Source organism: Mesocricetus auratus, unplaced genomic scaffold, assembly GCF_017639785.1.
Source record: "Mesocricetus auratus isolate SY011 unplaced genomic scaffold, BCM_Maur_2.0 Super-Scaffold_100008, whole genome shotgun sequence".
Taxonomy (NCBI): Eukaryota; Metazoa; Chordata; class Mammalia; order Rodentia; family Cricetidae; genus Mesocricetus; species Mesocricetus auratus.
Window position 1 is genome coordinate 17404195 of NW_024429192.1, and position 25273 is coordinate 17429467.

Here is a 25273-nt window from a genome sequence, read left to right on the forward strand (position 1 = left end):
ACGAAGAGTTGGTTCTTTGAGAAAATCAACAAGATAGACAAACCTTTGTCCAAACTTACCAAACAGCAGAGAGTGAACACGCAAATTAACAAAATCAGAAATGAAAAGGGGGACATAACAACAGACTCTGAGGAAATCCAGAGAATCATTAGGTCATACTTTGAAAACCTGTACTCCACAAAATTCGAAAATTTAAAGGAAATGGATGACTTCCTGGACAGCTATCATTTGCCAAAACTAAATCAAGAACAGATAAGCAATTTAAATAGACCTATAACCCCTATGGAAATAGAAGCTGTCATCAAAAGTCTCCCAACCAAAAAAAGTCCAGGTCCAGATGGCCTCAGTGCAGAATTCTACCACAAATTCAAAGAACAGCTTATACCAATTCTTCTCAAAGTGTTCCACACAATAGAAGCAGAAGGGTCTTTGCCAAACTCTTTCTATGAGGCTTCAATAACCTTGATCCCCAAGCCACACAAAGATACAACCAAGAAAGAGAACTTCAGACCAATATCCCTCATGAACATTGATGCAAAAATACTCAATAAAATACTGGCAAATCGGATCCAAGAACACATCAAAACAATCATTCACCACGATCAAGTAGGTTTCATCCCAGGGATGCAGGGATGGTTCAACATACGAAAATCCATCAACGTAATCCACCATATAAACAAGCTGAAAAACAAAAATCACATGATCATCTCACTAGATGCTGAAAAAGCCTTTGACAAAATCCAACACCCCTTCATGATAAAGGTCTTGGAGAGATCTGGGATAACAGGGACATACCTAAACATAATAAAAGCCATATACAGTAAACCAACAGCCAACATCAAACTAAATGGACAGAAACTCAACGCAATTCCTCTGAAATCAGGAACAAAACAAGGCTGTCCACTCTCTCCATACCTTTTCAACATGGTACTTGAAGTTCTAGTTATAGCCATACGACAACAAAGGGGGATCAAGGGGATACAAATTGGGAAGGAAGAAGTCAAACTTTCACTGTTTGCAGACGATATGATAGTTTACATCAATGACCCAAAGAACTCTACCAGGGAACTCTTACAGCTGATTAACACCTTCAGCAAAGTGGCAGGTTACAAGATCAACTCAAGAAAGTCAGTAGCCCTACTATATACAGATGATAAAAGGGCTGAAAGAGAAATCAGAGAAACATCACCCTTTACAATTGCCACAAACAACATAAAATACCTTGGGGTAACGCTAACCAAACAAGTGAAAGACCTGTATCGTAAGAACTTTGAATCTTTAAAGAAAGAAATTAAAGAAGCCCTCAGAAAATGGAAAGATCTCCCATGCTCTTGGATAGGTAGGATCAATGTAGTAAAAATGGCAATCCTGCCAAAAGCAATCTACAGATTCAATGCTATCCCCATTAAAATCCAAGCACAATTCTTCACAGACCTTGAAAGAACAATAATCAATTTTGTATGGAAAAACAAAAGACCCAGGATAGCCAAAACAACCCTGTTCAACAAGGCAACGTCCGGAGGCATCACTATCCCTGACCTCAAGCTCTATTATAGAGCTATAGTCCTGAAAACAGCTTGGTATTGGCACAAAAATAGACAGGCAGACCAATGGAATCGAATTGAAAATCTGGGTATTAACCCACACACGTACGAACATCTGATCTTTGACAAAGAAGCTAAAAATATACAATGGAATAAAGAAAGCATCTTCAACAAATGGTGCTGGCATAATTGGAGACTGGCATGTAGAAAAATGCGGATCGATCCATGTTTATCGCCATGCACAAAACTTAAGTCCAAATGGATCAAAGACCTCAACATAAATCCAGCCACACTGAACCTCTTAGAAGAGAAAGTGGGTGGTACCCTTGAAAGAATTGGTACAGGAGACAGCTTCCTGAACATAACACCAGTAGCACAGACAGTGAGATCAACAATTAATAAATGGGACCTACTGAAACTGAGAAGCTTCTGTAATGCAAAGGACACAGTCAGCAAGACAAAAAGGCAGCCCACAGAATGGGAAAAAATATTCACTAATCCCACATCTGACAGAGGGTTGATCTCCAAAATTTACAAAGAACTCAAGAAGCAAGTCTCCAAAACAGCAAAGGACCCAATTAAGAAGTGGGCTGCAGAACTAAATAGAGAGTTTTCAATAGAGGAGTCTAAAATGGCTGAGAGGCACTTGAGAAAGTGCTCAACATCCTTAGCCATCCGGGAAATGCAAATCAAAGCAACTCTGAGATACCATCTCACTCCTGTCAGAATGGCTAAAATCAAAAACACCAATGACAATTTATGCTGGAGAGGATGTGGTGAAAGGGGGACACTCCTCCATTGCTGGTGGGAGTGCCAACTGGTTCAGCCACTTTGGAAAGCAGTATGGAGATTCCTCAGAAAAATGGGAATAAACCTACCACAAGACCCAGCAACTGCACTCTTAGGCATATATCCAAAAGATGCCCATTCATATAACAAAGATGTCTGTTCCACTATGTTCATAGCACCTTTATTTGTAATAGCCAGAACTTGGAAGCAACCTAGATGTCCCACACCCGAAGAATGGATAGAGAAAATGTGGTACATCTACACAATGGAGTACTATTCAGCAGAAAAAAATAATGGAATCATGAGATTCGCAGGCAAATGGATGACACTAGAAGAAACCATCCTGAGTGAGGTAACCCAGTCACAAAAAGAGAAACATGGCATGTACTCTCTCATATATGGATTTTAGACATAGATCTGGGGAGTGCCAGCCTACAATCCTTTGGCCAGAGAGTCTGGGAAACAGAAACTTTATTTACTGGCTGGTTAAGTACTGAGCTGAACTCAAGAAAGCCAGTATCAGAGAGGGAGGACTGATGATCAAAGGGATTAAGACTGGGCTGGTTGAACCCCCAGAAACAGCTGACCAGACAAAGGTTAACTCTTGAATCCCAGGCATCAGGCTGGGAATCCAGCATGGGACTGATCAAGACCCCCTGAATCTGGGTGTCAGTGAGGAGGCCTAGGTAATCTATTGAGCCTTGGACAGCAGATCAGTACCCATCCCAAGTATACACACGGTCTCTGGACTCCCATAGAACAATGTGAGGTGCACTCTCACCCTGAACTCTTGGGGAAGGGTCTAGGCCCTGCCCTATATGAAATGACAGACTATGGACACCCCCATGGAGGGCCTCACCCTCCCTGGGGGAATGAGGGGATAACGGGGGGCGGGGATGGGGGGTAGGGCACGGGAGGAGGGGAGGGAAAGGGAGAGGGACCTCGTACTGACTTGTGAAGCAACCTTGTTTCTTATCTAAATTTAAAATGGAAAATAAAAAAATATTAAAAAAAATAAATTTAAATAAGAAAAGAAAAAAAATTCATTCATATACGTATTCATGTATTTATTTTTATTTTGAAAATGTTATTGATGCGAACATTATTTACACCATTTCTATCTATATCTCTTCCCCTCCAGCCCCTCTGTGTCCTCCCCAACTTCCTCTCAGATTCATGTCCTCTTCTTTAGTTATTGTTTTATACACACCACACACACACACACACACACACACACACACACACACACACACACACACACACACATGGGGGGCATTTCTCCTGCTCTCAGCATTATTTGAAACATATCTTGATCAAAGCTACCTTCCTAGCCTCTGCTTCAAGTACCTCCCCCAGGATCTCCCCTCATGTCTCCTTTCCAACTTCGTATTCTTCTTTTACTTTAATTAATAAAACTCAATGAGTCTAATTAGCGCTGCCTATATGTGTGTAGGTGTGAGGCCATCCGCTGGTGCATGAGGAACCCACCAATGGTCACTTCTTTGAAGAAAAGCAACTCTCTCTCCCCCAGCAGCTTCCAACAGCCTTTAGCTCCTCAGCTGGGGTGGGGCCTCAGGAGCCCCTCCCCATTTCATGCTGGATTTTTTAAAAAAACTGGCTTCATCTTATATCTTAACCGCAGTTGCTTTGAATTCATGTGTGCAAGAGCCATGTTTTGATCAAAGGACAGCATTTGCAGCATCCCTTCCTGCTCTCTCATTCTAACATTTGTTCCATCTCCCCTTCCTTGATGTCTTCTTAGCCTTGGGGTGGTGGTGGGATGACCTGGGGAACGCTTTGAGATAGACCTCCAATCTGTAGCTGAGCACTCATAGTTGCTTATGACCTAGTGCAGTGAGAAGCTTCTGTGACCAATGCTAGGAAGAGCCCAAGTCTGCAAAATTCACAACGCCCAGGCTACTTGTAGGAAAAGACTCTGTTGAGAGCTTCGTGGTTCCTAGGATAGAAATGTAAAATTAGAGTCATATTTTAATTTTCTGCTTCTTCAATCCTGATACTCAACAGTCTGGATAAGTGGCAATATGGGTTTACTGGCTTAGAAATTTTATGCTTTATTAATGGCTTAAATTTTAATAAAAAAGCATGATTTTTTTGTACTGGGTAGTTTTGTGTGTCAACTTGACACAAGCTAGAATCATTAGAGAGGAAAGCCTCAGTTGAGGAAATTTATCCTTGAGATCCAGCTGTAAGGCATTTTGCCATTTAGTGATAAATGGGGACAGGCCCAGCCCATGGTAGGTGGTGCCATCCCTGGGCTGGTGGTCCTGGGTTCTATAAGATGGTGTGTTGAACAAGTCAAGGGAAGCAAGCCAGTAAGCATCTCCTCTATGAGGCCTCTGCATCAGCGCTGCTTTGGGGATATTGCCCTTTTTGAGTTCTTGTCCTGACTTTCTTTATTGATGAAGAGCAATGCTAAAGTATAAGCCCAATAAACCCTTTCCTCCCCAACTTGCTTTTTGGTCAAGGAAATTCTTTTGGGGGTTGATTGTAATTTACAGGCTTGATTTCAACTCTTTCTCTCTCTCTCTCTCTCTCTCTCTCTCTCTCTCTCTCTCTCTCTCTCTCTCTCTCTCTCTCTCTCTTTGAGACAGGGTCTCTCAGTGTAGCAGCCCTGGCTATCCAGGAATCCCACTTGTAGAGCAAGCAGGCCTTGAACTCACAGAAATCCATCTGTCTCTGCCTCCTGAGTGCTTCAATTCTACTTTCAAAGACACTCCTTTTACTGTGTAGAGAGTATTGAAATGTCAGAGGTAGGGACAGTTTGTGTTTTGGGTTGTAAAAATCGTCTTTCCCTTCTTTGGGATAAAAGTTACAATCCCTCTGCCAGAGAGTCTGGGAAACAGAACCTTCAAACAATGACTGATGGAAGTGGAGGCAGACACCAACAGCTAATCACTGAGATGAACCCAAGGAGCCCAGTGACAGTGAGGGAGGACTGATGAGCATAGGGGTCAAGACTGGGCTTGTTTAACTCACAGAAACAGCTGACCTGAACAAGGGGGAGCTCTTGAACCCCATACTGAAGGCTGTCAGTCCAGCATGGGACTGATCCAGACCCCTTGATTGTAGGTGTCAGTGAGGAGGCCTAGGCAATCTTTGGGGCCTTGGGTAGTAGATCAGTATTTACCCCTGGCTTACAAATGGACTTTGGGTACCCCACCCCACAATGAGAGGTGAACTCTCAGCCTGGACTCTTTGGGGAGGACCTAGGCCCTGCCCTGGATGAAATGACAGACTATGGATACCTCCTATGGAGGACCTCAACCTCCCTGGGAAATGGAGTGGGGATTGGGGGAGGGAACTGGGGGGATTGGTGGGAGGGCTTTGGAGGAGGGGAGGGAGAGGAAGCTGGGACTGACATGTGAAGCAAGCTTGTTTCTAATTTAAATTTAAAAAATGCAACAACAACAACAACAAAAAGTTAATTGAATCTTGTCCATGTTTGTTTTCACATCTGTCGCACCACTTGCCATGTTTCTATACACCTGGATAGGGTTTCGAAGCATTAATTATTATCTGTTGATTGCTATGAACTTAGCACATATCCAGCAGTGCTAGTACTCAGTAGACCAGCTTTATTAGATCCCTTGAGTTACTTGTTTTCGTCTTTTTCCCCTTAGTTTAAGGTCTTGTTGGGGGAAAAACCTTTAATTTTTAACGGTATCTTTCATGAGAATATCAATTATAGATAGAAATTGAGATGATAAACTTTATTAACATTATGTAAGTTCAATCAAAATTTAAATGTCCTTTAAATGTGCACCCTACTGTTAAAATCTCATCAGCATCAATGTCTCCTCCAGATCCTGCTCCATTCCCCTTGGAAAGAATCTTTTTCTTCTAGTCGTTGCTATGGTTACCAGTCATGTTTCAGCTGCACCATGTATCTCTTGCTTTCTGCCCTGGGCTTCTCTATCGCAGCTATGGGGGATTCCTGTGGGAACCCGTTCAGATATTCTAATGCATGGACAGATCCAAAGGTGAAAACATTAGCATTTCATTTGACGTCATTGACCAGTGGAAGATGGGAGACTGGACAGATTCTCTCAAGTGGACAACCTTGGACGACATTCTGCAGATTCTCTGTTTGGTAGTGAGAGCGAGACCCAGGTACTCATAAAGAAGGCTCTGTTGATAATACACGCTTGGTTTGCCTTTCTCAGCTCTGCTTTACCAAGTTCCTTATTCTTGTTCCTGGGGTTTACCACTCCCACCCCAAAGTTACATCTGTCTGGAAATGCAGCGAAAGACAGAGAAAATTGCCATCACACAGAACTATTGGCAAAGATGCCTCACCACTATGCAGGGGAGTGTCACTTTTGTTAACCAGTTAGTAAATCTTATTGAAAAATACAGGTGTGGTTGAAACAATATGGTCCAAGCCCAAAAGTGGGACTAAAAGATGCCAGCCAGAGCTTAGGAGAGATCTTCAGGGGGGCAACCTGATCCTATTGGGGAAATCTTAAGTCATGGGTGCCAAAGTGCTTTAAATGGGCGGGAAGAGAAAAACTGGCACTGTAGATCAAAAAATGAGGCACAACTTTGGACTTTACAAGCAACTATTTCTTTTTCTTCTTCTCTATCTAGAGCTCTGCATTATCATCTTGTCCCTTCTCAACTATAAAGAATATTTTGTCATTAACAGATGTTTTAGAGTCGTGAGGACCCAACTGGTAACTGGATGAGGAATCTGCAGTCTTTTGTGGGTAGACTAGATGGTTACTAGGTTCTTCAAATGTTACTTGAACAAAGACCATCCTTCCTCAACTGATAAACCAAAAAGATACTCAAAATAACAAGTACAGAGAGAATAAAAAGTCCCTTACATACCCCAATTCTAATTCTTGTTGCCTTTTTTGACAGTACACATTATTGTTAAGTGGGGGATTTTATTGTCTCTTTCACAGTGGTTCAGATAAACCCTTCTCATTGTAGAGAATACTGGCTTGATTTTGGGAGTTAGTCTTGCTTGAACTGGAATAGAAGCTTTAGACCAAGAAATCTAATCTTTCTTGAGGAAGTAGTTCAGTTGGATTGGTGTATAAATTCATTATATCATGAAGGGTTGACCTGTCTATGAAGCACAGCTTCCCTCAAGCTCAAGTCTATTACTTGAATAGCAGGGGACTATTAAAAATAACAAGGATGACACATTATTAAGAGTTTATGATGGACTGGACAATGGTGGCACATGCCTTTAATACCAGTACTTGGGAGGCAGGTGCAGGAGGATCTCTGTGAGTTGGAGGCCAGCCTGGTCCACAGATCTAGTTCTAGGACAGCCAAGGCTACACGAAGAAACTCTGTTTGAAAAAACAAAAACCCAAAAAGTGTTTAAGATGGTTAATCTTGATACTATAGCTACTTTCCACATATCTTCTATTTCTCAAAACAAGTCTGTGCCAGATAGTGGTGGTGCATGCCTTTAAACATAGCACTCAGGAGGCTGAAGCAGGTGCATCTCTGTGACTTTGAAACCAGCCTGGTCTGCAAAGCAAGTTCCAGGATATCCAGGACTGTTACAGAGAGAAACCCAGTCTCAGAAAAACCAAAGGGGGTTGGGGGGATTCTGCTAGGAAATACTGTTGTCTTCATCTTCTAAAGAAGACACTAATTCAAGGGCACTAAGTTTGTAAATGACAGTACTTGAGTCACAATTATATCTTGAACCACCGCCCCCTCATAACTGTTATCACAAATCATTCAGGATTGTGCATATACTTGTTGTTAAAGCTTGGATGAGCCCTTACTTTAAAAAACCGAATTCCTTATGCTCATTCTGTAAGAAGAGCGTGGGACTCGAAGGTTAGCTTCATCAATGTCATTCAGTGACTACGTGCAGCTTTGGGGCTGTAACTGAGATACCAAGCCCTCTAAAGCCTTTGGGCGCCATGCAGAGGCTCTGCCTGTCTCAACTGTAGTGTTTCTATCAAGCACATGTCAGGATGGGTTCCGTTTCCCGCCGTGGCCCCCGAGGGTCTGACTAATGCTGCTCTTCTCAAGGAACTGCGCACATCTCTAGTTTAAGCAATGTGCAAACAGCGGAAGCGAATGAAAAACCTCTCCCTCCAAGGCCTTGTCTTCTGCACAGTTCGTTTTCTTGGGATTAAGGAGACCTAAAGACAGCCCCGCAGGGCCGACCATGGAAAAACATCACTAACTTCCATGCTTCAGTGAATCAACAAACCAAACTTAAATGGAAAATAGGCATATTTTACGGTAAATCAGTTCCATTTGTGAGATTTCCTCCAACGGGGTGAAAGCAGCTCTGATGGAGCTGGGAAATGACATTGTCTATTGATTCCGATGTCTGCTGTCCTCCTCACATTTGCCGTTCTCTGCTCCCGGGACAGTCCTCTGTCCTCAGGAAAGGAAATAATCACCTCAGATGGATTTTAGGGAAACATCTTCAATATTTCCCCTCCCTCTCTCCCTCCCTCTCTCCCTCTCCCTCCCTCCCTCCCTCCCTCCCTCCCTCCCTCCCTCCCTCCCTCCCTCCCTCCCTCCCTCCCTCCCTCCCTCTCTCTCTCTCTCTCTCTCTCTCTCTCTCTCTCTCTCTCTCTCTCTCTCTCCCCCTCTCTCTCTGTCTCTGTATCTGTCTCTCTCTCTCTCCAGGGTTTTTCTATGTAACCTTGCCTGTCCTGGAATTCACTCTGTGGACCAGGCTGGCTGCAAACTCGAAAAGATCTGCCTGCCTCTGCCTCCCGAGTGTGAGGATTAAAGGCGAGTCCACCTTTGCCCAGCTCATGCTCCTTGACATTTCCACAACACCACAGAATCTAAGAGTCATACTCATACAAAGCAGGGAAGTGGTGGGCTCACTTTATCCCCATGCTTACCAACAGAGTGTCAGAGATTCACCTTCTGTCTGGAGTCCCCAAACACCCAGCTTTCTCTCCCTGAAATTTGTCTCCAAAACAAAAAGCATGATCCTTTTGAGGTTTCCTTAAAATAGATGTTAATTCCTGCACAGTGGAGTACAATGATACAAATTTATAGCACATACAAGAATTTTCCCATGTAAACCAAGAGTGTCATGCATGGAGAGAAACGGACTCTCCTGTGTTTCCCTTTGAGAAAGACTCATGACATCTGCCAGCATTCTTTTTTTTAAATTTAAATTATTCACTTGCTTCTATTTGTATATGCATTGGTGTTTCGCCAGCATGTATGTCTGTGTGAGGGTGTTGGACCCTGCCTGGAGTTGGAGACAGTTGTGAGCTGCCATGTAGGTGCTGGGAATTGAACCCAGGTCCTCTGGGAGAGCAGTCAGTGCTCTTAACTGCTGAGCCACATCTCCAGCCCCCATGCCAACATTCTATGCAGTAAGTTATTTATTCACTTGGAGGTCCTCTATGGCGCTCTAGGTTCTATGATGATTACATAGTCCATTTTACACAAAAGCAAGCTTGGACTGTAATTTAGACCTGAGGGAAAAAGATGAAGAATCCTAATTATGAAAAAAAAACACACTTTGCTGAAGATATAGCTCAGTTGGTAGAGTGCCTGCCTAGCATGCATGAAGCCTGGGTTCAAAGTCCAACACTGAATAAACTAGACATGGTGGTTCAGGCTTGTGGATGGTAAGGGGTTCTTCATTGTTCATGTAGGGTACTGAAGCCAGCCTGGGACACAGGAGAACCTGTGTGAGAAAAAGAAACAGAAAAACAAAACAAACAAACAAACAAAAAACACCTTTCCTCTCATTTTTTCACTTATCTTGTACAGTCTATGGCTTGTTTTCACTGCCCTTTCCTATCAGCTTCTATGCAAATGGAGACAAGTGAGCTGCTGTTAGCTGGCCATCTCCATTAGAAGACACTATTTGAAGAAGGCCATGCTCTGGTTCTAGCTGACTTTTAATCCTTTGATTTGACCCTGTCATTCGTTTACAGCAGCTAGACACCAGAAGCCCAGAGTTATTTTGACATTATAGATCTTTAAATATGGACCCAACGCAAGCTCATGAGGTGTACCTTCATGGGTTAATTTCTTTACTTTCTGTTCAGGTTCTAAGTCATGGGAGACAGCATGCAGGCTGAGCCCTGGCAGAAGGAAAGAATGCTGGGCAATTTCATAGGTTTGCTCCCAAGAAATAAGAGACAAGGGAGTTGTGATGTTGAGAGTCCTGCTTAAAGGGGAGTTCTTACACAGTCAGGTCTCATAAAGAAGACCTTTTTGAATGCTACAGATAAAACGATTGCAATCGAGAGTGGATAAGTATGTTAGGAATGACAGCTACTCACAGATTTAAGAATTCAGATCTCCCTCATTGCACAGTGGAAGTAAAAGCAGGCATCATTCTCTGAAAGCCCATTGCTATAATGACTCTAAACCACTGTAGGCTTCCTCTGTTTCTAAGGTCAAATGTTTAAACTATAATTGTAAATTTTTTTTGGTTTTTGAAACAGAGTTTCCCCATGTAACTTTGGAGCCTGTCTTGGCACTACTTCTTGTAGACCAGGCTGGATTCGAACTCACAGAGATCTTCCCAACTCTGCTTCCCAAGTGCTGGGACTAAAGGTGTGAGCCACCACCACCTGGCTCAATATTTTTAATGAAACTCAATTAAAAAAATGAGTTCTTTATAAACCCCTGTTATGAATTTACACTAATTGAGGTTCTTTGTACTTATCAGGCCTTCAATGTTGCTCAAGGGAAGTTGAAAAACCACTTTTATAATAGAGGATTTGGGGAACTAGGGACATTCATATACCAGGACTCAGCATCTGACAGCATCTATTGATGGAAATTGAAAGCAAAAACAAAAGCAACGACCCTTTTTCCCTACTCTCTGAGAAATATACATTGATAACAATGAGAAGCTCTCGGCTCTACAGACATTGACTTTACATCTTCATATCTAAATAGAACATGATATTTTACATTTCTGAAAACCTAACTGCCACCAGGCAGTTGTCCTCTGGGTGACACAGGAGCCACAGAGCACAGCTATGAAAGAAAAGGCATGTATGTCTCCCTCATTATTTTCATATCTCCTTTGCCAGTTTGTTTACTAATGTCTATCACATATTGAAAAACTAAGAAAAGCCAAGTCTTACTGTGTTTGTGACTTTGAAAATAATGGCTGCTTAATAACTCACTGCAGAACACACACTTCCCAGGCATTATCACTTTGCCCTCATTTCCCTAGAGTTGTAAACACTGAAGTCTTTTCTTTCATTTGTATATTTTGCCTGCCTTATTCTGTTTCACTGACAAGAGAAATATAAAATGTAATGAGCATTCTTCCCGCCAATCTGGTCCCAGAGCCGCATCAGTCCCAAATGAATACACAGGATGCTATATTAATTATGAAGCTGTTGGCCATTTGCTATGGTTTCTTGTTGGTTAGCTCTGACTTAATTATTAACCCATAACTGCTAATCTGAGTATTTCCACGTGGTCTTCTCTTACCAGAGAAAGGGTCCAGACCTCTCACGTCCTACATGGTGACTGACTGTGCCTCCATTTCCCAGAATCCTCCCCCTCTCCTAGTCCCACCTATCTTGCTTTCCTACTTGCCAACAGTGCTTTATTCATCAACCAATAAGAAAAACATATACAGAAGACCATTCCCCATCAGGGGACTTGGTATTTCTATTAACATTTTTTTGTTAGAGAGAAAGTTTTCAGTTTAAAAATGGAGAAACATGGATATATTGTGTTTAAAAAAAATAAAAGCCACTTACTGAAACTATGAAATATGCCAGAATCACTCAGTAGACCTTGCTACCCAAGTAGTCATGAAGAAGAATGCAAGTTTTGTGTCATCACATTTAACTCTTAATTCCACATATAGGTTCATTGCTCTACAAAATGAAAAAATGTATATGTAGAAGGATATTAGGAGGAATTGATACCCTGGAAGCTGGAACAAAGTCAAGTGTCCTCCGTTGTGACACATCCCAGAGCATAAGGGAGAGATTACTGAAAACACCAGGCCAGCAATGAGGTCACCTTCTCCCTCCCAGTGTCTGCTGAGAAGGACACAGGATCAGCTGCACCCAGTGGATGCTGGAGTATTGAGCCAAGCAAACCTACTCACTCCCCAGTGTTGTTTGATGGACCTCCTGCCAATAGCCTTCCTTCAGTCCCAGGGGCTGGATTTCTGCCTCTGAAAGCCATTCTTTCAAAAATTGAGGTGCTGGGTGCTAGTGTTTCCCACTAAGTCCTCAGAGTCATTAGGGACAGCTGGATTTCCTCAAAATCCAGTGGTTATATTAGAACTATAATGTCTCAAGAGCTCATTTTCTTTCTTTCTGTTTTCTTTTTATTTCTTTACTTATTAACAAGTTCTCACTTTGTTACCCAAGCTGGTCTCCAACTACTGAACTCAACCTCCCACTGTAACCTCCTGAGTAGTTTCGACTATAACATATCATTGCGCCAGGCTCTATTCTAGTTTTTATGAAGGTAGTAACGTATATGTTTAAAATGTTAGTGTATGAGGAAAAGCTAAAACAAAAGCCAAGCTAATTGTTCCAGGTTTTCAATTTCCTGAAACTGTACCAAGAGACCTTATTATAGTCAACATTTCCTGTTATTTCACCATATGGCCAGTCTGGTCTACAGAACAGCTTTAGGACAGCAAGGGCTATACAGAGAAACCCTGTTTGAAAGAACAGAAACCAACCAATTAACCAAATAAAATCCCCAACCAACCAACAAACCAACAACTGCTTTTGATATGAGTTCATTATTTCTTACTATATATTCCTGTCTACCTGACTGAACATGCTTCCTGCTTTCCCACAGACCCATTTAACTGAGCTTTTTGTTAGGTTGACACCCCGCATTTATTTGCCATGCTGTGGCTGTAGTTACTTTCAGAACTGAGACACACAGTGATTGGACAATGATTTTCTGTGGATTTTTCATACATATCTTATTGCTGGAGAGCTATTTGTGTTAGACTTCTCCCTCAAGGCTACAAATGTACCAGCTTCCCCATGTGTCAGGGCTGCCAGGAGATTTTGACTGTATCATGGTGAGAAAGTGATACCTATTCAATGAAAACCATATTTTGAATCTTGATCTTTCCTCAGGCCCACAACCAGTAAGAGATAGTCTGTCTTCATGTTGGGCAATGGCAGCCAGCTGCAGCTCCCAGTCAGACATATTAGTAGGGAAACCATCAGATGATCTGTAGAATACTGAGTTGTTTAGCTGTGGCCTCTAAGTCTTTAGCTCTATTAAGTGCATTGACAACTTAAAAACACTTTAAACATATGATTTGTTTAACAACAGACATATGCTTGCTTGGCTCTGTTGTAGCAGAGAGGCCTGCTCACCTGATAAAGGCTAGGAATCAGACAGAGAGAGGCAGATGTAGGCCTCTTTTCCATTTTGAAGGCTTGCCTGCAACTGCAAAACATCTCTCCACTAGGCGTACTTCATGAAGAGACATCATGACAAGGCAACTCTTATAAAAAGGAAACATTTAAAGGGGGGGCTTGCTTACAGAGACTTAGTCTGGTATCTTTGTGGGCAGGGAGCATGGCGGCATGTAGGTGTGGTGCTGGAGGAGTAGTTAAGTACTACATCCTGATCCATAGGTGGAGAGAGAGTGACACGGACTGGCATGGGTTTTGGGAACCTCAAAGCCCATCCCTAGTGACACACCCCCTCCATCTAGGCCACACCTCCTAATCCTTCTAATCCTTTTAAAGGGTTCCATTCCTGGTGACCAAGCATTCAAATAGATGAGCCTATGGGGCCATTCTCATTCAAACCACACAGTTCTCTAGGCTCCATGGCCTCCCACTAGGGTCATTTGCTGATGACCATGGCTTTAGCTCTCGGGCCTGTAGGGACCATTCTGTATTCGAACTATAGCAGACATCAGAGAAACGTGCCTTTGGTAGAAACATTCTGAAGAGACATAAGAACCAAAGTCAGCTCTTGCTCCGCTCTTGAGGAGAAAGGAAAGGAAGACAGTTTGGGACACTGCAAAATCTGAGATTGTTTTATTTTGGGGAATTAGACACTGAGTGGTGGGACGTGGCTCCTGAAGCTTTCTTTTCAAAGTTCCAGAGGGGGCTGGGCAGGTGGATCCATGGGTAGCACACATGTATGAGGGTTCATACTCCCAGCATCCAGGTAAATGCAAGGCAGGCATGCCATTGTGTCCACAATCCTGGCATGGGGGAGGCAGAGGCAGGAAACACTCTGGCTAGGTAGACTAGCTGAACAGGCAGGCATTGGGTTCAAGTGAGAGATCCCGTCTTAATACGTAGCATAAAGAGGAGGCAAGGAAGACCGCTAACATTAGGCTCTAGACTATATGCATATAGACACATGTGCATATCGTTTCTCTACACACACGAATGTATGCACATCCCCCTACACATGAACACGCATGCACATGTGTGCCCACATATACACAAGCAGCAAGAAGAAAAAAATTAAAAGTTTCAGCAAACAACTAATGGTGGCACAAAGAGAGAAAGACAAAGAGACAGTTAAACATATTCAGAAGAAATGGCTAGTGTTTGGGGAATATGAATAAAAATTAAAATGTATACATTTTTATGGCAGTTATTTAAAGGTAAGTTGATTTTAGAAAGAGCAAGCCACCGAAACTCTGCAAATGTGATGCACGTGACCGTGAGCTCGTGTCGCGTCAGGATTATCACAGAGTGCAGCATGATTCCACATGTTTCTAGTCGTTTTAAGATGATTTTTATTTTGTGTGCATTGGTGTTTTATCTGCAAGCATGTCTGTGTGAGGATGTCAGATTCCCTGACGCTGGAGGTACAGACACCTGTGAGCCACCATGTGGGTGCTGGGAATTGAACCAGTGCTCTTAACCACCAATCCCTCTCTGCAGCCCCTCCAGTCATTTTGTCTGCATTGGGGATCAAGGGAGGCAGAGAATGCTGGCATCTGAGCCATTTCGTCATTGGGTTAGTGTCATTTCCACAATAACAATAACCGCTTTCTCTGTTCCTTTTGCATTTGTGAGATAGCTTAAAATAGTCTTCCTTACTAAAATAGGTCTTCAGGGAAGTACAAAAAGAAACATTTCTTTTATCTCCCGCAAATATTTGTCCTTATTAAAGATTAACTTTCTCTGAGAAAGGAAGTAGTGGCTGTGTGGTTATTTGGTGGAGACTCCAGCCAGCACTGAAATGCCATTACATTAGGAAAGAAAAATAAGGAGAGAATTTGAAAAGTATAAATTGAGGCCGAATTTTATTGGCTACTGATATTTCCATTTTTCCCTTTTGGTGTTTTTGCCCAGTCAGGGATCAAGCTCAGAGCCCCACACCTCAGTTTTTAAAGCTGGTTTTTGGCTGATTTTTTAAATTCTCCTTGAATGGCGTCTTCATATTCATCTTTTTTTTTGTGCTTAAAATTGGCTCTGGATCAAACCCTTAGGAAGCAGAAAGATTATGAATCTGAGGACAACAGGGGTTATATATTGATACCCTGTAAACAAGCAAACAAACAAACCAAAGCAAAAACCTAGGAATAAAGTAGACAGTGGGAGAGGACTCTTCTGTTAGGCTATCTACTCCATACAGAGATATCCTCCCTTATAACCAGAAAGCATCCTCCTTTTTCTTAGTTATACACATGCATATACATACGTTTATTCCTTCATTGCTTGCTTTCTTTGATTTATGTGTTTTTGTGTGGGCGCTTGGGTATCCATGAGCAAGATGGCTAGGTAGATTAGTGCAGTGAGGAACTCGGCCTCATTATATAGGGTGGAGACCCGCCACGGAAGAGTCTTGGCGTCAACACCTGGCACATATGTACAAGCACCTGTGAGTGTCTTCTCTCGTGTGGGTGGAGCTGTGTGGGAGTGTATGTGAGATATGGCTCTCTCCTTCCGTCACGTCCCAGGGATCAAATCCAGGTCAGGTGTGGTGATATGTACCTTTCTGTCTCTGTCTGTCTGTCTTTCATCCAATGCTACTTTAATTTGTCTCTGAATGTTCTGAAAAATTACTGTAAAAAAAGGAAGTCTGATTTGGTACAAGTTTCTCAGTATTGGGAGAGAAAAATGTAGCAGGATGTAGGTAAATATGAAACCTCATTAGAATAAAATTGTTATTAGCATCACTTAATTTAAACAGCATACAAGCAATAGATAGGGTGTTTTCGCAGCCAAGTTACTTTTATTGATCTTCCTTCCAGCCCTGCTCAGCCTTTCCGTTCCCAGTAGCCCCTCGGAATGCTTCATTAATTTCAATCCTTCATTTTTGTCTTGGATCAAAAGGTCATTGCATTAATTTGGTTTGCTGTTTCCCTAAGAGTTTTCGTGAACTCACTGGCAACGTGGCTTGTAGACACTTTTTGAGAGAAAACAGCGTCATCTGTTGGCCACCATGGGAACGACGGGTTCAGAGGAGGTTGCGGACCGAGCCGCAGACGTAAATCTGTGAGACTGAGTTTTCGGTGGCTGTTGTGGTCGAAGGCAGAGACCACATGAAAATATACGAAAGGCAGGAAATGATGGTTGTCCCGATCTCGTTCTGATGTGTGACAGGTGCACTGCCCGGCTGGTGCAGGCGATGGTTTTAAAACTGTCTAACATGCTTTGACAGTCTTTGCTTGGATAGGTAGAGGCTAAGCTTTCCCGTCCAGTGTGGGCTTGACCGGCTCACCGGCTTCTTAGGAATGTTACCCGACAGAAGTTGTGGGATAGTACTCTGAAGTGTAGGTCCTAGACAGCTACAGAGTTTCCACTTTTCTTTCTCTTCCGGAAGCCGCCTAATTTATGTCCCCAGTCAATACTAACTGCACACACATCGGACACCCTAGCTGCTCAGTGGACATCCTTCCCGGGTCCACACCCCCAGACACGGTCGTATAACACAGTTTAAAAGTAATTTTGTAAATGACAGAGCCAGTGAGCTATAACGAGGTATAAAGTACTTGCCCCAATATGTGCATATTCTTGACACTGTTCAAACCTGAGACCTTAGCAAATAGAACTTGGGGTGTTTGGGGACCAAACAAAGCTGTAGTGTAAGACTCTGAGACAGAATGTTTTTAATTTAGTGTGTCACATACAAAGTTTGGGAACCGTATTAGTCGAAGTTAAAAATAGCTTTACTTTAAAAGCTTTTAGGCATATATAATGACTGTTTTTGGATTTGAAAAATTGTTACTTTAAATACTGGACATTTCTCATGTCAGTGGGAGTTTTGAAGCGGGGAAAAATTTCATGCAGAATTAAAACTCATTAAGGAAAGTTATTATTTGAGTATAAATAGATGGGTATTAACTAGGCAGGGAGGGGTTATTTTGTTTTTTAGATATAGGATACATAAGGGCTAATATAAAATATGTAAATAAGTTAGCTTGTTCACACAAGGAATGAAAACCTCCGTTTATGGGCTCTCTAAGGCAATCAGTGTGGTTTAACTTCAACAGGCTGTTTATTGCAAACAGAAGAGGCAAAGCACCCCCTAGTGGCAGTTGTTGAAGTAACCATCAGTTGGGAGAGAAGGATTATAAACTTCTCGAGACAGTGTTTAAAAGGGACTTGTTCTTTATTTCAGTGATACAATTGAACTCTTGGTTATGTTTCTGGGCTTGTAGTTTGTGGAATACAATAAAACATTGTCTTTTAAAGCCAAATTCAACAACATTGGGTAGTTTTATTGTATATAAGAAAAACAAACCCTTTTCAGGTCAACACATTAGGAAAAGAGAACAAAAACTGTATGGAGTTCATTTAAAGCAGGTTGTACCAGAATGACGCAAGGAATGAGTGTAAGCTCAGTGCAAGGGACCCCTCATGTTATACATTGTAGTACGGCATCTTCCAAGTTCCCTGTCTATGTAGAAAAAAGAAGAAAATTAACATAGTTTGTGCCGAGATTCCTTACTGGTGTGAGTTTGAGAAGAGTCAGGGAAGGAATTAGAAAGGTGAGCAAGAGGCAGGACCCTGAGGACGGTGAGGGATGGGCAGACAAGGTGCAGTGTGGTCTGGGCAGAGTCCGTCCTCCACCCCCAGGGCACGGTGCAGGCAGAGGAGGCAAGGGAATCCGTGTGGTGGCGGTGACTGCGAAAGCCTGCCGTCACGGCTTATCCCAGGCTGAACAAACAAAGACTTTAATTAACTGCTGTTTGGATTAAAAATAAAGTGCCGTAACTGAAAGGATAACAATCAGACTTTGTGAATTTGCTAATTACTGTTTGTACTGAGAATGTCTTTGCTGTCTCTGAGGGCTGTGACGTCACAATAACAGCAAGCTGGGCTTTTGGGGGGTGGGCAGGAAGTGTTTTCCAAGTGTTTGCTCCCTTGGTGCTCAAAACCGCCACCCATCTCCACGGATGGATAATTTATGCTCTCCAAATAGAAGAGGGTGGAGCGAGTAGACAGTGCAGGCAATGGAAGCGTAATTCTAAGAATGCCAAACCATCCCCTTTACAGCGCTAGTTAAAAGCAATTAGTTTTCATTCTTCTGAATAAAGGTAGTCTACAGAGGCGTATAAACCATGCGCAATTTCAGAACAGCATTGTGAATACAGTTTATCTCTATTAATGTCTGTGTCTCAGAACAGACCAGAGTTATGTTGCATTACTTTTTCTGGCCCCGGTCATACTATTTCTCCTATAGCGATGAGGAGGCAAGTACAGGACACCAGAAGAGTGGGAAGGATGTGAGTGTGTGTGTGTGTGTGTGTGTGTGTGTGTGTGTGTGTGTACACGAATGCTTGCGTATCTGCCTGCCTGCATGTGGGTGCACAAGTATGTTAGATGCCAATGCACACATATGCGCATGCCTGGGAAGGCTCAGCATTCATTTCAGGTGGCCTTCATGATCACTATTTTTTGTTTTTTGAGTCAGAGCCTCTCACTTAGTCCAGAACTGGCCAATCCTAGCGGGTCTAGCTAGCCAGCTTGCCCTGGGGACATCTGACTATTACTCAAGTTCTGGAACTATAGGTGGCTTTTATGTAGGTTCCAGGTACCTGAACTCTGGTCTATGTTTGTTTGCAGAGTAATCACCTTACGCACTAAATTCTGAAAAAACATTAATGATTATCAGTTTTTGTACTTACTCAATAAAAGAGAAACCTTAAAATCTACACTTCTAACATTACCTATAAGACAAAGGTAAGTAGATTTCAAAATATAGAACTGGAAGTTGCACATGCGTTCCTATTATTTAAAACAGTTACGGGTTATAATTCCTAACTGCAGAGGAAGAGTCAGTCGTGTGGAATAATTCCATTTAGGAGAGTTTTGATACTGAAATCTTAAATAGTGAAGGAAGGAAGGTTTATGTCATTTGTGTTCCTTTGGCTGCAGATGCATTTAAGGAAAAAGTAGATTTGTTGGTCTGTGTATTGGGGTGATGAGGTACCAGGCACAGATAGACTGAAGATGCTGGGGCATCAGATGTTTCTCAGCCTCCTCTCTGCTTCCCTCCTCCACTCTCTTGCTTTCTATCTGCTGTCCAGCTTGTCTGGCTTGGTTGAAATTCTCTACCACAGACCTCAGAAGATGGCCCATCTTTTCTGTTCTCCGTGTTCTGCACAGACGAGCCACCTGCAAGCTTCCTGAAAGCATACACTGTCAGGTGTGTACTCCTGCCCTGAAGTGTAGTGTACATAACAAAATATGCCGGCCAGGCGGTGGTGGTGCATGCCTATAGTTGGGAGGCAGAGGCTGGTGGATCTCAGGGAGTTTGAGGCCAGCCTGGTCTACAGAGCTGGCTCAAGGCCAGGTATGGCTGTTACACACAGAAACCCTGTCTCGGAAAAAGCAAAACCAAAACCACCCCCCAAAACCAACCAACCAACCAACCAACTAACCAACCAACCAACCAACCAACCAACATTCCACCAATCCGTATGTAATTGCTATGCACACTGAAGTTAAAGCCTGTTCACAGCATGGTGTCTACCCAGGGAGATGGGGCTTTTGTAACTGTCTGGAAATGGAAGTCATTTTCATTCACATGATTACAGGAAGATGGAGACGTGGGCCCCACCCTAATCATCGGGTTGGACTCAGAGAAGAAATTTGTAGGTAGACAATGAAAACCAACACATTATTTCTACAGTTGGAAAATAGCAATATTGGCTTAAAATGATTTACTTCTGAGAAAATATTGAAAGTCTGTGGAGCCCACGGGTGTTCTCTAAGGGACAGAAACTGGAAAGAACAGAATGTTTACATGTGTATTGTACACATGGTACCTTCTCCATTCAGTCACTCTGTCAAGATCATGCCCTTTTGGCATGGTAAACCTTGGGACATTCCGGTAAAGTAGACAAGGATGACACACTGCATTACTTTGTATCTCCTGGCAATAATGTCTCATTTTTCTAAGGGACCTTTGCATATGTATTGATGTGTAACTTACCACTTGTTCAGTACAAACTCCTGTTACTATGACCTATTAGTAGATGCCATCAAATACCAGCTCTTTTCTTTCCCAGCATTCCTTGCCATAGGGATGGAAACATGGCTTCAATAGTGTCATTCAATCATTTTTATGCCAGAATGGTCTACAGAAACATGAGACTATAGGGAACTTTCTGTACAGCAGTGATGACAAGACCAACTAACACGGAGAGTTTTGTGGCAGTGTTGTGAACTGGTCAGGGCCGTGATGTCTAGTGTTGGTTCGTTCTTTGTAGCAGATGTGTTACCTCTGTAGAATGTAATACTTTCTACGAAAATGAGTCATAACGTCTTTGAGATATTTTTATTACATTTATTTAGTGTGTGTGTGTGTGTGTGTGTGTGTGTGTGTCTGTGTGTGTGTGTGTGCGCGCGTGCCCAGGTGCATGTGTGTGTATATGGTTGGTTTTCTCCTTCCACCACATGAGTTCTGGGGATTAAATTTTAGTCATCAGACTTAGGAACAAACGCCTGCACACATTGAGCCATCTCATTAACCCTTTATACAGTGTATTGCTGATAGCAGGACAGGTTGGTTTGTGAGGTTGCCTTGGGATTTGGTTTGAGAAGGATCCTGCACCTGACTTAGTGCTTAGGTGATATTGGTTTGAAATTTCTAACAATTCTGTCAAGGAAACCTGCAGTTTTTATTTAGTGCTGGCACAATGCTGGTCCTATCTGTATCTAACCATTCTGAATAATTCAATATTTCCTTTTCTGAACTAAACAAATAAACCTAGTTGTATCAGGATACTTGAATAGTTAAAGAAATCATGGGGAAAAGAGAGTGGTGTTGCCATGTGATAAATGTTTTGCAGTTATAAGGTTCTATTATCTATCTATCTATCTATCTATCTATCTATCTATCTTGTATCTATCTTCTATTAATCCATCCACATACCTACCAATTATCTGTCTATCTTCTTAGAGTTAAGAAAATGACATAAGCTCATTTATTGATGTCTAAACTGTATGTGCTGCTATTATGATTGCATGCCAGTCATCTGCTGAAAATGATGGCTCAGGGAGCCTGTGTGACCTAGTCCATTCCTGTGGTGATTAACAGTAATTGTCATGTTGCAGGATCTAGAATCACTAAATGATAAGCTTTGTGCATGATCTAGATTAGATCAACTGACATTAGGAGACTTACCATGGTCTTGAGTTCTGAACAATTTAAAAAGGAGAAAGTGAGGTGGGCATAGTGGTGCACATGGGAGGCAGAGGCAGGTGGACCTCTGTGAGTTCAAGGCCAACCTGGTCTATATAGTGAGTTCCAGGACAGTCAGAGGTACATGGTGAGATCCTGTCTTGAAAATGAAAAAAGTCATCTAAGTACCAGTGTTCACCACTTTGTCCTGACTGTGGAAACAATGTCACTAGGGGCCTCAAGCTCATGCCACCATGACTTCCTCTAATAACAGACTAGACCCTTGAATTCTGAGGTGAAACAAAAACTTTAGTCTGTTAAATTTGCTTCTGGTTAGGGATTTTGTCACAGCAAGGAGACTAGTAGCTAACAGAAGTCCCTTCATAATAGGGTTAGAGTTAGAACACCAAGTAATGGAACTAAGTCCTTATACATACACCCCACACATACACACAGACATACACACACATACAGACACACACACATACACACACTCACACACATGTACATACATACACACACAATACAACATGTACACATATGCACACACACTCACACACATTCACACATGTACACACATGCACAAATACACACTTATATACACATAAACACATACACACACATCCCAACCTTATGTTGTGTAAGTTGCTTCCATTATTATTTCAGGAGTAATAACTTCTATTACAAAGATTAAGATTCAAAGATTTTGAAATTTTAAGAAAGCCTTCAAAACAGCCACCAAAATTCTCAGGTTTAAAGTCTGATTCAAATCTAACTCTATGGAACATCCTACAGACCTGTGAGAAAAGCAACAAAACATCTGGGCTTTAGAAGGTCCAGAGATATTTAAAAAATGGTTCATTTTTTACTAATAAGCATCCTTAGGATGGAAAGACTAGTGGACGCCTGGGCTTCTGTGATTTATGTTGAACACAGGCACATTCTGTCTGCTTCAAAAACCTCTACATACATATTTAAAATGCTTTTAACTCCTCGGGCAATACAAGTATCTTTTATATAAGCAGAAGGTATGCACAGCATCTTGAGAATTCATGGCAGGAGGAGCCAGCTTTGTAACTTAGACTGAGTACAGAAGCAAATATTTAGCTACCTCATTAGTTCTGAAGCAGATGTATTCGACTCATACTTGGCAAATTATTTGAGAAACTTAATTAGAGGGCAGTAAAGAGGAAGATATCTACATCAGAATGAAAAAGCTTCATTTTCTGAAGTTTTAAGATACAGTTTGAAACTATGTTGTAATGTTGACACAGGTGATTTATAATTCAGTCAATTTGGATATAGAAAATAAGATCCTGTCAAAATCTCTTCTGAGAAATAACTTTTCCTCTATTGTCCTATGATATTTTATAACATCTTGAATAATTTTGTACTCTTTTTTTTAGGTTTATTTTTATTTTCTATGTATTGGTTTTTGGCCTGTATGTATGTCTGTGTGAGGGTGTTGGATCCCTTGGAACTGGAGTTACAAACAGTTGTGAGCTGCCCTGTGGGTGCTGGGAATTGAACTAGGATGTTCCTGAAGAGCAGTCAGTGCTCTTAACCACTGAGCCATCTCTCCAGTCCCACAATTTTGTATGTTTAAATAATATTGTCCCTGTTTTAGACAAATACAGTCATTCTTTCACCACTGATGTCAGTGCTGTAGAACAAACTGGCAAAGAACTTTGTAATAAAATAGTAATAATAATAATAATGATACTACTACTACTACTACTACTACTACTACTACTAACAATAATCCTGCGCACAAACAAACCCAACATTCTCCAGATGGAGAATGAATGTTTTATTCAGCCAGAAACTACATATAATTAGAGGGGATTTGTCCCTACCTGCCCCTATATCTTCCTCATGGAAAACGACTTTGGTTAGGATTGACCACATGAATCAAAATCTGGTTCGTGTGGGCTGTGGCTGATGCCAGTGTCAAAGGTGGAAATATCTTCAGTGTCTGCTTTCCCAGGCTCACTAATTGATCCTCTACCAACCACGATGACAATGAATACATCCGCGAAGAGGCTTATTAAACAGGCACATGTCAGCCACCATAGAAATGAAGACACAAAGCAGTTAGACTTGTGGCTTTTATGTTATATTCACTGTGTGGAAAATGTTGAAGATGCCATTAAAGAAAGATTAGAAAGGATCAGTTGTCACTTGTTCTAGGACAGTTAGGGCTACACAAAGGAACCTTGTTTCAACAAAACAAAACAAAAAGGAAATGTTTTCTATGCATTTAAAAGAAAATTCTTAATGTTTTATGTCTGTTATTCAGATATGAGGGTTCTTTTTTGTGGGGGGCTTGAGAAAGGGTTTCTCTGTGGCGTTGGATGCTGTCCTGGAACTAGCTCTTGTAGACCAGGCTGGTCTCGAACTCACAGAGATTCACCTGCCTCTGCCTCCCAAGTGCTTGGATTAATGGCGTGCACCACCACCATCCAGCCAGATATGAGGGTTCTTAGATCTAAAGTCAGTCAGGTGTTCTTCATGCTTGTACAACAAGAACTCATATTAGCTGAGGCATATTTCCAGCCCCGATAAACTCTTTAGGTTGAAGCAATAGATGTAATTCAAGAAGAAAGAAGAAGTTTGTTTGTGGAAGTTGGGATGGTATGTCAAAATTCAGGATGAGAAACAGGGCCTCAGGATATAGGTATAACCAAAAAAATTGAGACCGTTAAATTCTGAGTATTTGTCTACTTTTTTTATATATGTTTCACCCCACTGTTTTACATACTCTTTTCTCTGACAACTAGGTTTCATCATTTCTCTACTCTGGAAAACTGATTTCCAGGCCTGCAGGTCTTATTCAGTTGTTACAACACTTGCCTAGCATGCCTGAGGCCTGTGTTTAATTCTTAACACGGGGAAAAATATGTTCCAACAGCTTTCATGATTTATATAAAGTTTAGACACCCAGAGGGAAGCCTGAAGTGTTCTTTTGTTTTTTACTATCATATCAAAAATACCTGGGGCGAGATCTGTCAACAGCTAGTGAAATAATGTGGACAACCAAATAAGCCCTGAATGTGTAATCCAAAGTGTAAAATAAATACTGTGCAGATACAGTGATCAGACAATAAGTAAATGGAGGCAGATTCATAAAGGGAAGCTCTCTCTCTCTCTCTCTCTCTCTCTCTCTCACACACACATGTGTATACTGTATTGATAAAGAAGTGAGCTTTAACTCCTGGCTAGAATAATTTACAGTTGATGCAGCCTGAAAAGGGGAGAAAGAATAACGTTAGAATGCAGAAACCCAGCAAATAACACATTAACCACAAGCCCTATACTATATCAGTAGTAAATATCCTTGATACAATCGAGTGCGACCTTTCCTTCAAAATCCAGAGCCAGAATCTAAT